Source organism: Peromyscus maniculatus, chromosome 5, assembly GCF_049852395.1.
Source record: "Peromyscus maniculatus bairdii isolate BWxNUB_F1_BW_parent chromosome 5, HU_Pman_BW_mat_3.1, whole genome shotgun sequence".
NCBI classification, from domain to species: domain Eukaryota; kingdom Metazoa; phylum Chordata; class Mammalia; order Rodentia; family Cricetidae; genus Peromyscus; species Peromyscus maniculatus.
Window position 1 is genome coordinate 10989886 of NC_134856.1, and position 9393 is coordinate 10999278.

Below are 9393 nucleotides of genomic sequence, written 5' to 3' on the forward strand. Positions count from 1 at the left end.
ATAGGGTGGGGAACATGTCAGATTCTGTAAGATGGGTCAAGACCTGCTCAAACCCAAGTTTTACAGAAAATGGGAATGAACTTACTTCAGCCTTATAACCAGATGGCTTTTAATCTTAAAACGGAGTCAGGCTGGTCCCTCAGTCCATCTCTCCAGCCCATGCTTTTCCATTTTTTTAAGCATCTAAAATACCTGACATATACGACTTAGAGGGGAAACATTTCTTTTACTTATTGGGAATCAAATCCAAGGCCTTGTACATGCCAGGTCAGTGCTCTACCACTGAGCTACACTCCAAACTCCTGCTTTGTTTTGTTTTGTTTTTGTTTTATGTCTGAAATGGAATGAGCCATGCAGTCTAAGCTGCCCCTGAACCCTTGATCCTCCTGCCTCTGACTCCTGAGTATCGGGATCACAGGCATACACCATCCATCGTGCCTAACAGGAAGATACATTTGTGCTTTCAGTTCAGAGATTTCAGCCCACAGTTCTTGGCCCTGTTGAGTCTGGGTCCATGGTGAGGCAGAGGAGCATATGGCAGAGGCCACTCACTTCCTGGTGGACAGGAAGCAGAGAGAATAAGGATCTACAGTACAGGGATAACCTTCAAAGAGATCCCTTCTTCTAGCCAAACCCCAGTTCCTAAAGCATTTGCCACCTACAAAATGGTGCCACTAGCTGGAGACCAAGCTTTCCAAATATGAGCTTGTGGGGGACATCTCACATCCAAACCATCACAGTACCAAGAACACCACCTGCTTCTGTTGCATGGATTAGCTCTTTATTTCTTTTAAAAAGTTTAATTATTTGTGTCTGTGTATGTATATGTGTGTATTCATATGTGGGTGTGTGTTCAGGGGTCAGAAGAGGGAGCTGGGTGTCCTCCTCTATTACTCTCTTCCTGAACCCGGTACCTGCTTTTTCTCACTAGACTGGAAGTAAGGAAGCCCCAGTAATCCTTCTGTCCCTCCTCCACCAGAGGGTCTGTGGCCATCACATCTGCTTAGAGACTGTTGCTGTGTCCCAGCTGCTGCTTACCCCTTACCTGACCCTGGGACTCTCCCTCTCCCAGGAACCTTGGCAGACCTCATCCCAGGCAGTGAGTGGCAGTGAGATGTAACAAAAGCCCATAGAGTCACAGAGTCGGAGTCCATGTTATAAGATAGGAAAGGGGATGTTTGTGGTCAGTAGAGGTGGCAGCATCCGGCTAACTGAGGAGAGGATGGAAAGCTGCTTAAATCCTATGGCCATTGACAAGATCAACAACCTCAATTTTCTAGCAATAATGAAAAAGCTTAATAATGATGAAGAATGATTATGAATCTGACACTACTTTTATGAAAGCTTGGGGTCCAGGGCATTGGCCTTCATTAGGCCAGTCTCTCTAATTTGTGTATTTTGTTATGTATGTAAATATTCTATTTGCACATATGCCTGCATGCTGGAAGAAGGCATCAGATTCCATTACAGATGGTTGTGAGCCACAATGTGGTTGCTGAGAATTGAACTCAGGTCGTCTGGAAGAGCGGCCAGTGCCCTTAACCTCTGAGCCATCTCTCCAGTCCCTGTGTATTTTGCTAAACTTTTGCATGACACATTAAGAGATGGGTGAGATAGCCAGAGTTCAGTACTTGAGAGGCTGAGGCAAGAGGATCACTTGAGCCCAGGAATTCTGGCCTACCCTGAGTAATACAGAGAGCATCCTTCCCACAATTAAAAAATAAATAAGTAGGCCAGTGGTGGTGCACGCCTTTAATCCCAGCACTCGGGAGGCAGAGGCAGGTGAATCTCTGTGGACTCAAGGCCAGCCTGGTCTACAAAGTGGATTCCAGAATAGGCTCCAATAGTTACACAGAGAAACCCTGTCTCGAAAAACCAAAAATAAATAAGTAAATAAGTAAAAAGAATTAAAAATGTTGTAGAATATTTAATGATACTTAGAAATTGTACTATGTCATTAAATAAAAAACAAAACTGGTGGGCTGGAGAGATGGCTCAGTGGTTAAGAGCACTGGCTGCTCTTCCAGAGATCCTAAATTCAATTCCCAGCAACCACATAGTGGCTCACAACCATCTGTAGTGAGATCTGGTGCCCTCTTCTGGCTGCAGGCATGCAGGCAGGCAGAACACTGTATACATAATAAATAAATAAATCTTAAAAAACAAAAACAGTTGGCTAAAGCTGTTAACTCAGGTATGTAAAACAATGTCTGTTTTAAAATTTTTTTAAGTATCAAGAAAATGGCTTTGGGGGCTGGAGAGATGGCTCAGTGGTTAAGAGCACTGTCTGCTCTTCCAGAGGTCCTGAGTTAAATTCCCAGCATTCACATTGTGGCTCACTACTATCCATAATTCAATCCGGTGCCCTCTTCTGGCCTGTTAAGCATACATGTAGACAGAATACTGTATACATAATAAATAAATAGGCCGGGCGGTGGTGGCGCATGCCTTTAATCCCAGCACTTGGGAGGCAGAGGCAGGCGGATCTCTGTGAGTTCGAGGCCAGCCTGGACTACCAAGTGAGTTCCAGGAAAGGCACAAAGCTACACAGAGAAACCCTGTCTTGAAAAAAAACCAAAAAAATAAGAAATAAATAAATAAATAAATATTTTTTTTTTTTTGTTTTTTGTTTTTGTTTTTTGGTTTTTCAAGACAGGGTTTCTCTGTGTAGCTTTGCACCTTTCCTGGAACTCACAGAGATCCGCCTGACTCTGCCTCCCGAGTGCTGGGATTAAAGGCGTGTGCCACCACCGCCCGGCACAAATAAATAAATATTTTTAAAAAAAGAAAAGAAGCCGGGCGGTGGTGGCGCACGCCTTTAATCCCAGCACTCGGGAGGCAGAGCCAGGCGGATCGCTGTGAGTTCAAGGCCAGCCTGGGCTACCAAGTGAGCTCCAGAAAAGGCGCAAAACTACGCAGAGAAACCCTGTCTCGAAAAACCAAAAAAAAAAAAAAAAAACCAGATCCTGTAATCCCAGTCGTGAGGAGACAGAGACAGGCAGATCCCCGGAGCTCACCAGCCAGCCAGTCTAGCTGATCAGTGAGCCCCAGGTCTAGTAAGAGACCCTGTCTCAAAGAACAAGGTAGCAAGCCATTGAGGAAGACACTTGCTGTCCACCTCTGGTCTCCACGCACATGTACACTCACACGAACATACACAAATTTAAAAATTAAGCCAGATTCTCAAAGAATTAATAAAAACTTTTTTTAAAAAGAAATTAAGCCAGGCATGGTGGCTCATGCATATAGCCTCAGCCCTTTGGAGGCTGAAGTGAATGGATTGCTTTGAGTTCATTGCCAGCCTGGACTACCTTTTCCTAAAAATCAAAAGAGGGGCCAGAGATGGATCAGCAGGAAAAGGTGCTTGTGGCCAAGCCTGATGATCTAAGTTTGATCCCCAGGACCCCACGTGGTTGAAGGAGAGAACCAATTCCTGAAAGTGTTCTCTGACACCCATACTTGCCATGGAATTCATGCACCTGCACACATACACATAAATAACATACATACATAAACTTTTTTTTAAAAAAAAGCCACTCAAAATACTAGATTTTTCACAGGTGTCCCAGAACCAAACAGAAAAAGTAGTCACCTATGAGATGGGGGGGTGGGGAGGACCGGACACAAAGCTGGATTTGTCATGTATTTCTAACTAATTTTTACAAGTGTTCTAGTCAAGAGGCCCTAAGTCATCCCCAGCACTTCAGAAAAGGAATGAGGAAAGAAAGAGAAATTTCCTACATTTCTAAGTGCATTTCCTACATTTCTAAGCACGTTTCCTACATTTCTTTTCTTTCTTTCTTTTTTTTTTTAAGGTATGATCATTTATTTGTTACCCTTAAAGACTTATTTTTGACTGGACTCAGACTTAGAAGTAGAAGCTCTCAGAGAGGACAGCCTATGTCTCTTGGCGATCTGTTCCTGGCGCTTTTCTTTGGCTTCCTTCATTCTCTTGGCCAAAAGTTTAGCATATTCTGCAGCCTCCTCCTTGTTTTTCTTGGCTCGTTGTTTCTTTAGAGCAATACGACAGCGTTTGTGCTGCAGGACACGTGGAGTAACAAGACGCTGAATCTCGGGTGCTTTGGTCCTGGGCTTCTTACCTTCTTTGTTCAACGGCTTTCTGACCACATATTGGCGGACATCATCTTCTTAGAGAGATTAAAAAGCTTTCAGATTCTGCTAGCTTTTTTAGGTCCCAACCGACAAGGCACAGTAGTATCTGTCAGTCCAGGAGTATCCTTCTCTCCTTTTTTTACAATAACCAAGTTGAGAACACTGAGATTGGCATCCACGATGCATCCTCGAACAGACTTGCGCTTCCTCTCTCCAGTTCTCCTTGGTCTATAACAAGAATGCCCCTTACTCAACAGCAGGCGCACTCTGCCGTGGGTCAACACTCCTTGCTTTATAGGAAAACCTTGTTTGTCATTCCTGCCACTGATTCGGACCACGCAGCCCTGCCACTCTTCACCCAGGGCACCAGCAGCCACTTCCGTGGCCATGCGCTTCTCAGAACGTACGCAGCTTGCGCTCATCGTCCACTTCGATGAGTTTCTGACAGCCAGTGGCAGGGAAGGAGATATTCAGCTTCATCTTGACACGGCCGACCGCCTAGGAGGCGCCACGAAAAAGAGGACGTTTCCTACATTTCTAAGGGATTATCTGGCAAAGGGCTGGAAGAGAGAAGACAGGGGTAGAGCTGGCTGCCTAGGAGAAGCAGAGACCTATCTGGACTATTTTAATTTTTCACGAGAATATATTCATACATTCTGCATAATTAAAAATTAATAACACCCAAAATACTCTCTGTGAATACACACTGATGTTAGCAAGGAATCTCCATAGACGTGAGATGGTCTTAGTCCTTCTCTATAATTTATGAATCTCCTACTGTGAGCACTTATGACTTCCCCCATCAAAGTTGAGGGAGGAGAGAGAGGAGGTGAGGGAACAGGCTGTGGTGTTGGTTGTAGAGCCTTTTCCTAATGTGCTACTGTGTGTGAGGCTCTGGGTTGGATGGAGCCCAGCACCAAAAAAAAAAAAAAAAAAAAAATACAAGTACAACGTAGCTGGGCATGGTCACGCACACCTTTAATCTCAGCACTTGGAGGCATAGGCAGGTGGATCTTTGTGAGTTCGAGGCCAGCCTGCTTGGTCTACAAGCAAGTTACAGGCCAGCCAGGGCTACATACTGAGACCCTAAAAGCAATTCAGGGAGGTAAAGGTTTATTTCAGCTTAAGGTTTATAGTCCATCACGAGAGACGCCAAGAAAGAAACTCAAGGCAGAAACCTGGAGTTAGGAACTGAAACAGAGGCCGTGGAGGGACATGCTCACTGACTTATTCTCCAGGTTCGCAATCAGCTACCTTTCCTACACAGTTGCCAAGGACCACCTACCCAGAGATGGCACCTTCCACAGTGGCTGGGTCCTCCCACATAAATTAATTTGGCCAATCTGATGGGGGGGGGATTTTCTTTCTTTTTTTGTGGGAGCCAGGGAATTCAAGACAGGGTCTCTCTGTGTAACCCTGGCTATTGGAGAACTCAGAGATCTGAGTGCTGGGATCAAAAGGGTGAGCCACCAACACTGCGGCCGCCTATTTGATGGAGGCTTTTTTTTTTTTTTTTTCATTTTCTGAGTGTAACAGCCTTGGCTCTCCTGGAACTCAATTTGTAGACCAGGCTGGCCTCGAACTCACAGAGATCTGCCTGTCTCTGCCTCCCAAGTTCTGGGATTACAGGTGTTTTACCCAGTTTGAGAAACCCCCAGAGACAACCAAGGAGCCAGTTTCCGATGCAAGCACACAAGGGTCCTTTTATTATCAGATTAGAACATAGGCCACCGCATGGCAGATGGAGGGAAATGTGGCGGCAGCAGCAGGCCCCAGAGGTAGAGTTTTTATAGGGAAAAAACCACAAGCTGGGAATTATATGCTTTGGCACTTGGGATTGGGTAGAAGGGATATGGAGCAAGGTGATTTTTTTAAACTATTGGTCTAGACTTTGGGTGCGAAATCACATTTGAAACCATTGGGTTAGACTTTTGGCGGGGAACCACAACTCGCTGAACAGGATTATCTGGACTGCTCAGCCGGATTATCTAGATATCTTTAAGGGCCATAAACCACAGACAAGATGTCTGCAGGAGGATACTGCTCTGTATCCGATCGAGTTGTCATGGCACATTCCTGAGGTCCTTCCTGAAACTGAGTACAGCAGGTGGTCTGAGATGGTGGCCCTTTCCCTAAGATGGGGTCTGTATTGCCTTACCACCATACTGGCTGGAGGCATTCTCTTAATTGAGGTTTCTTTTCCCAGATAACTCTGGTTTGTGTCAAGTTGACAAAACAAAACAAAACTATCCAGGACAAATGGTTCCTTCAAAGAATATCTTTATTTCCAGAGAGAGATCTTTAATGTGTAAGTTTATGTTATCTGACTCCTTAAATCTATGCCCTGCAATTTAATATCTGAAGTAAAGACTTCTTCGTTTAAAAAAACAAACATATTCAGGCTGGAAAGATGGCTGAGAGGGTAAAGGCTTGCCACCCAAGCCTGACTGTTAGGATACTGTACCAGGGAGGCCCCAGCTGGCTGGGCCAGGGTATCCCAGCGTGAGGGGAAACATGCCAGGCACATGCAGCCGAGGGCTGCGGTGAGTGGACAGTCACTCACACCCCAGGCACTGCGTCCGTGTGGAAGTAAGTTTATAAAAGAGAGATGAAAAGAAAGATGGGGAAAGAGGGGGGCAGAAAGAAAGAGGGGGGAGGGCAGGGTCGAGGGTGCACACCTAGTGGGAAAGGGGAGAGAGGTGGGGAGGGGGAGTTTTCTTTTTTAAAGGGGACTTTTTTAAAGGGTCCTCAGGACGCTAGGTGGGTCTCCAAGGGGTGGGTCAGAATACTAACACTGACAACCTGCGTTTGATTCCTAAAGCTCATAAAAGTGGAAGAAGAGAACCAACTCCAGAGTTGTCCTCCGCCTCAACATGTACTCCAATGTGAATGCCCACCCTCCATACTCCTTCTCTCTCTCTCTCTCTCTCTCTCTCTCTCTCTCTCTCTCTCTCTCTCTCTCTCTCTCTCTCTCTTACACACACACACACACACACACACACACACACACACACACACACCAAATAAAAAAATGATGTTCTGATGCCTGCTACGAAGAAATGTGGTCAAGAGCCTGGGTAGATGGCTCAGCAGTTAAGAGCACTGGCTGCTCTTCCAGGGGACTCTGGTTCAACTCCCAGCACCCACATGGCAGCTCACAACTAACTGTCTGTAACTCCAGTTCCAGGGGCTCCGACACCCTCACACGGACATACATGCAGGTAAAACACCAATGCACAGGAAATAAAAATAAATAATTTTTAAAAAGACATGCTGGTGGTCAAAGCACCAGATAATAATATAGAAGATTAGGTTAGGAGTTTGAGGCCAGCCTGGCCTACATAGACAGATCCTGCTTCAAAAGGGCAAAAGCTAACTAAACAACCGAACAAGCAAACAAAACATGGCTTTAATATAAAATATCCCCAATTTAAAGTATCCTAAATGTGTCAAATCCTGTCTAGGTATGTGGGGAAATTCTCAAAAACATCCTCACAATCAGGAATCAGAACTGTGTTCTGACCTCTGAAGGAAAGAAAGACAGATGCTCTTAAAAAAAGAGAGATGTGCCCCGGAGAAATCGGCAGCTGATGCTTATAGCTGCCCACAACTCGGAAGTCTTTTCCCAGGGGCAGTAAGTAGACCTGTCATACTGTCTAAGCTTGGGAGCTTCTGCACAGCATCCACGGAGAGCAAGGATTTAGTCTGTCAACATTTTAGGTGGCTCATTGGTCAACTGTTGACTCTATTTTTTAATTTCCCCAGCTTGCAGTGAAAATAATAAACCACCAGGTGGCAGCAAATGCCCAGTAAGTGAAGTCAATCCCTTTTCAAAATTCAAGATGTGCAGACTTGTGCGGTCCTGCAGGATAATCATGGCTAAATCACACAGCTGAAATTTTCTTTTGAGACAAAATCTCATATATCCCATGCTGACCTCATACTTGCTATGAAGCTGAAGATCACCTTGAACCTGGGATCCTCCGGCCCCCACCTCAGGAATGCTGGGATTACAGGCATGGGCTACCATACCAATCTGCCAGTGTAGTCTACAGTACTGTTTGAGGGGAATCCGATATAGCAGTGAGCTATTCACATCTCTTCCAAACTATGTTCAGTAACATCACACTGGTAGTGTGAAACTGGATGTTACTGGTAAGAGCTTCGTGATGGAGTGTTTGTCTACTATGAGTGAGGCCTGGGTTCCATCCCCAGCACTGGAGGGGAAAAAAAAAACCTTAAATAAATAAATAAGGTAGCAGTTGTACCACCTAAACTGGCAAACCTAAAAGCCAGGCTTGATTTATTACTTGGCGACTGTCTGGATTTAAGAAAATGATGGGGGCTGGGTATGGTGGCACATGCCTTTAATCCTGCATTTGAGAGACAGAGGCAGGTGAGTCAATAAGTTCAAGGCCAGCCTGGAGTTCCCAGGCCAGCCAGAAGTACAGAATGAGACTTTGTCTCAAACAAAACGAAACAAAAGAAAGAAAGAAAGAAAGAAAGAAAGAAAGAAAGAAAGAAAGAAAGAAAGAAAGAAAGAAAGAAAGAAGGAAAGAAAGAAGGAAAGAAAGGAAGGAAGAAAGAAAGGAAGAAAGAAGAAAGAAGAAATAGAGCTGGGGTGGAGTCAGCAGTGTGGTTCAGTGGTAAGATGCTTGCACAAAGTATGCGAAAAGCTGTGGGCTGCATCTCCAGCACCATGGGAAAAAACGGAATAAATGTTGGCGATTGTTTTGGGATAGTTGTATACTATGTAAGGACGTATTTGCTGTGATTGGTGTAATAAGCTGAATGCAGCGGGGGGGGGGGGGGGGGGGGGCCCGCGGGGCGGCGCACGCCTTTAATCCCAGCACTCGGGAGGCAGAGGCAGGCGGATCTTTGTGAGTTCGAGGCCAGCCTGGGCTACAGAGTGAGTTCCAGAAAAGGTGCAAAACTATACAGAGAAACCCTGTCTCAGAAACAAACAAACAAAACCACCTGAATGCTCAATAGCTAGGCAGGAGTGGAGGTGGGATTTCTGGAGAGAGAAAGGAAGAGGAGAAGGAATTGAGGGGCAGAGGAGATGGAGGGAGTCGAACGTACAGAATGAAAAAAGTATAAAAAGCCACATGGTAAAACGTAGATTAATAAAATCAGGTTAATTTAAGTTAAAAGAGTGAGTGGGACAAGCCTAAGCTATAGACTGAGCTTTCATAATTAATAAGAAGTCTCCATGTCATTATTTGTGGGCTAGTGGGGTCCTGACAAGAAAGAACTACTACAGATAATATGAATTAAACC

At 45.1% G+C, this 9393-nt stretch overlaps 1 pseudogene; it reads right to left on the bottom strand.

Moving 5' to 3' along the window:
- Positions 1-3784: 3784 nt before the first annotated feature.
- LOC102911941 (small ribosomal subunit protein eS6 pseudogene) lies at positions 3785-4617 on the bottom strand (annotated as a pseudogene).
- Between the last annotated feature and the right edge of the window lie 4776 nt (positions 4618-9393).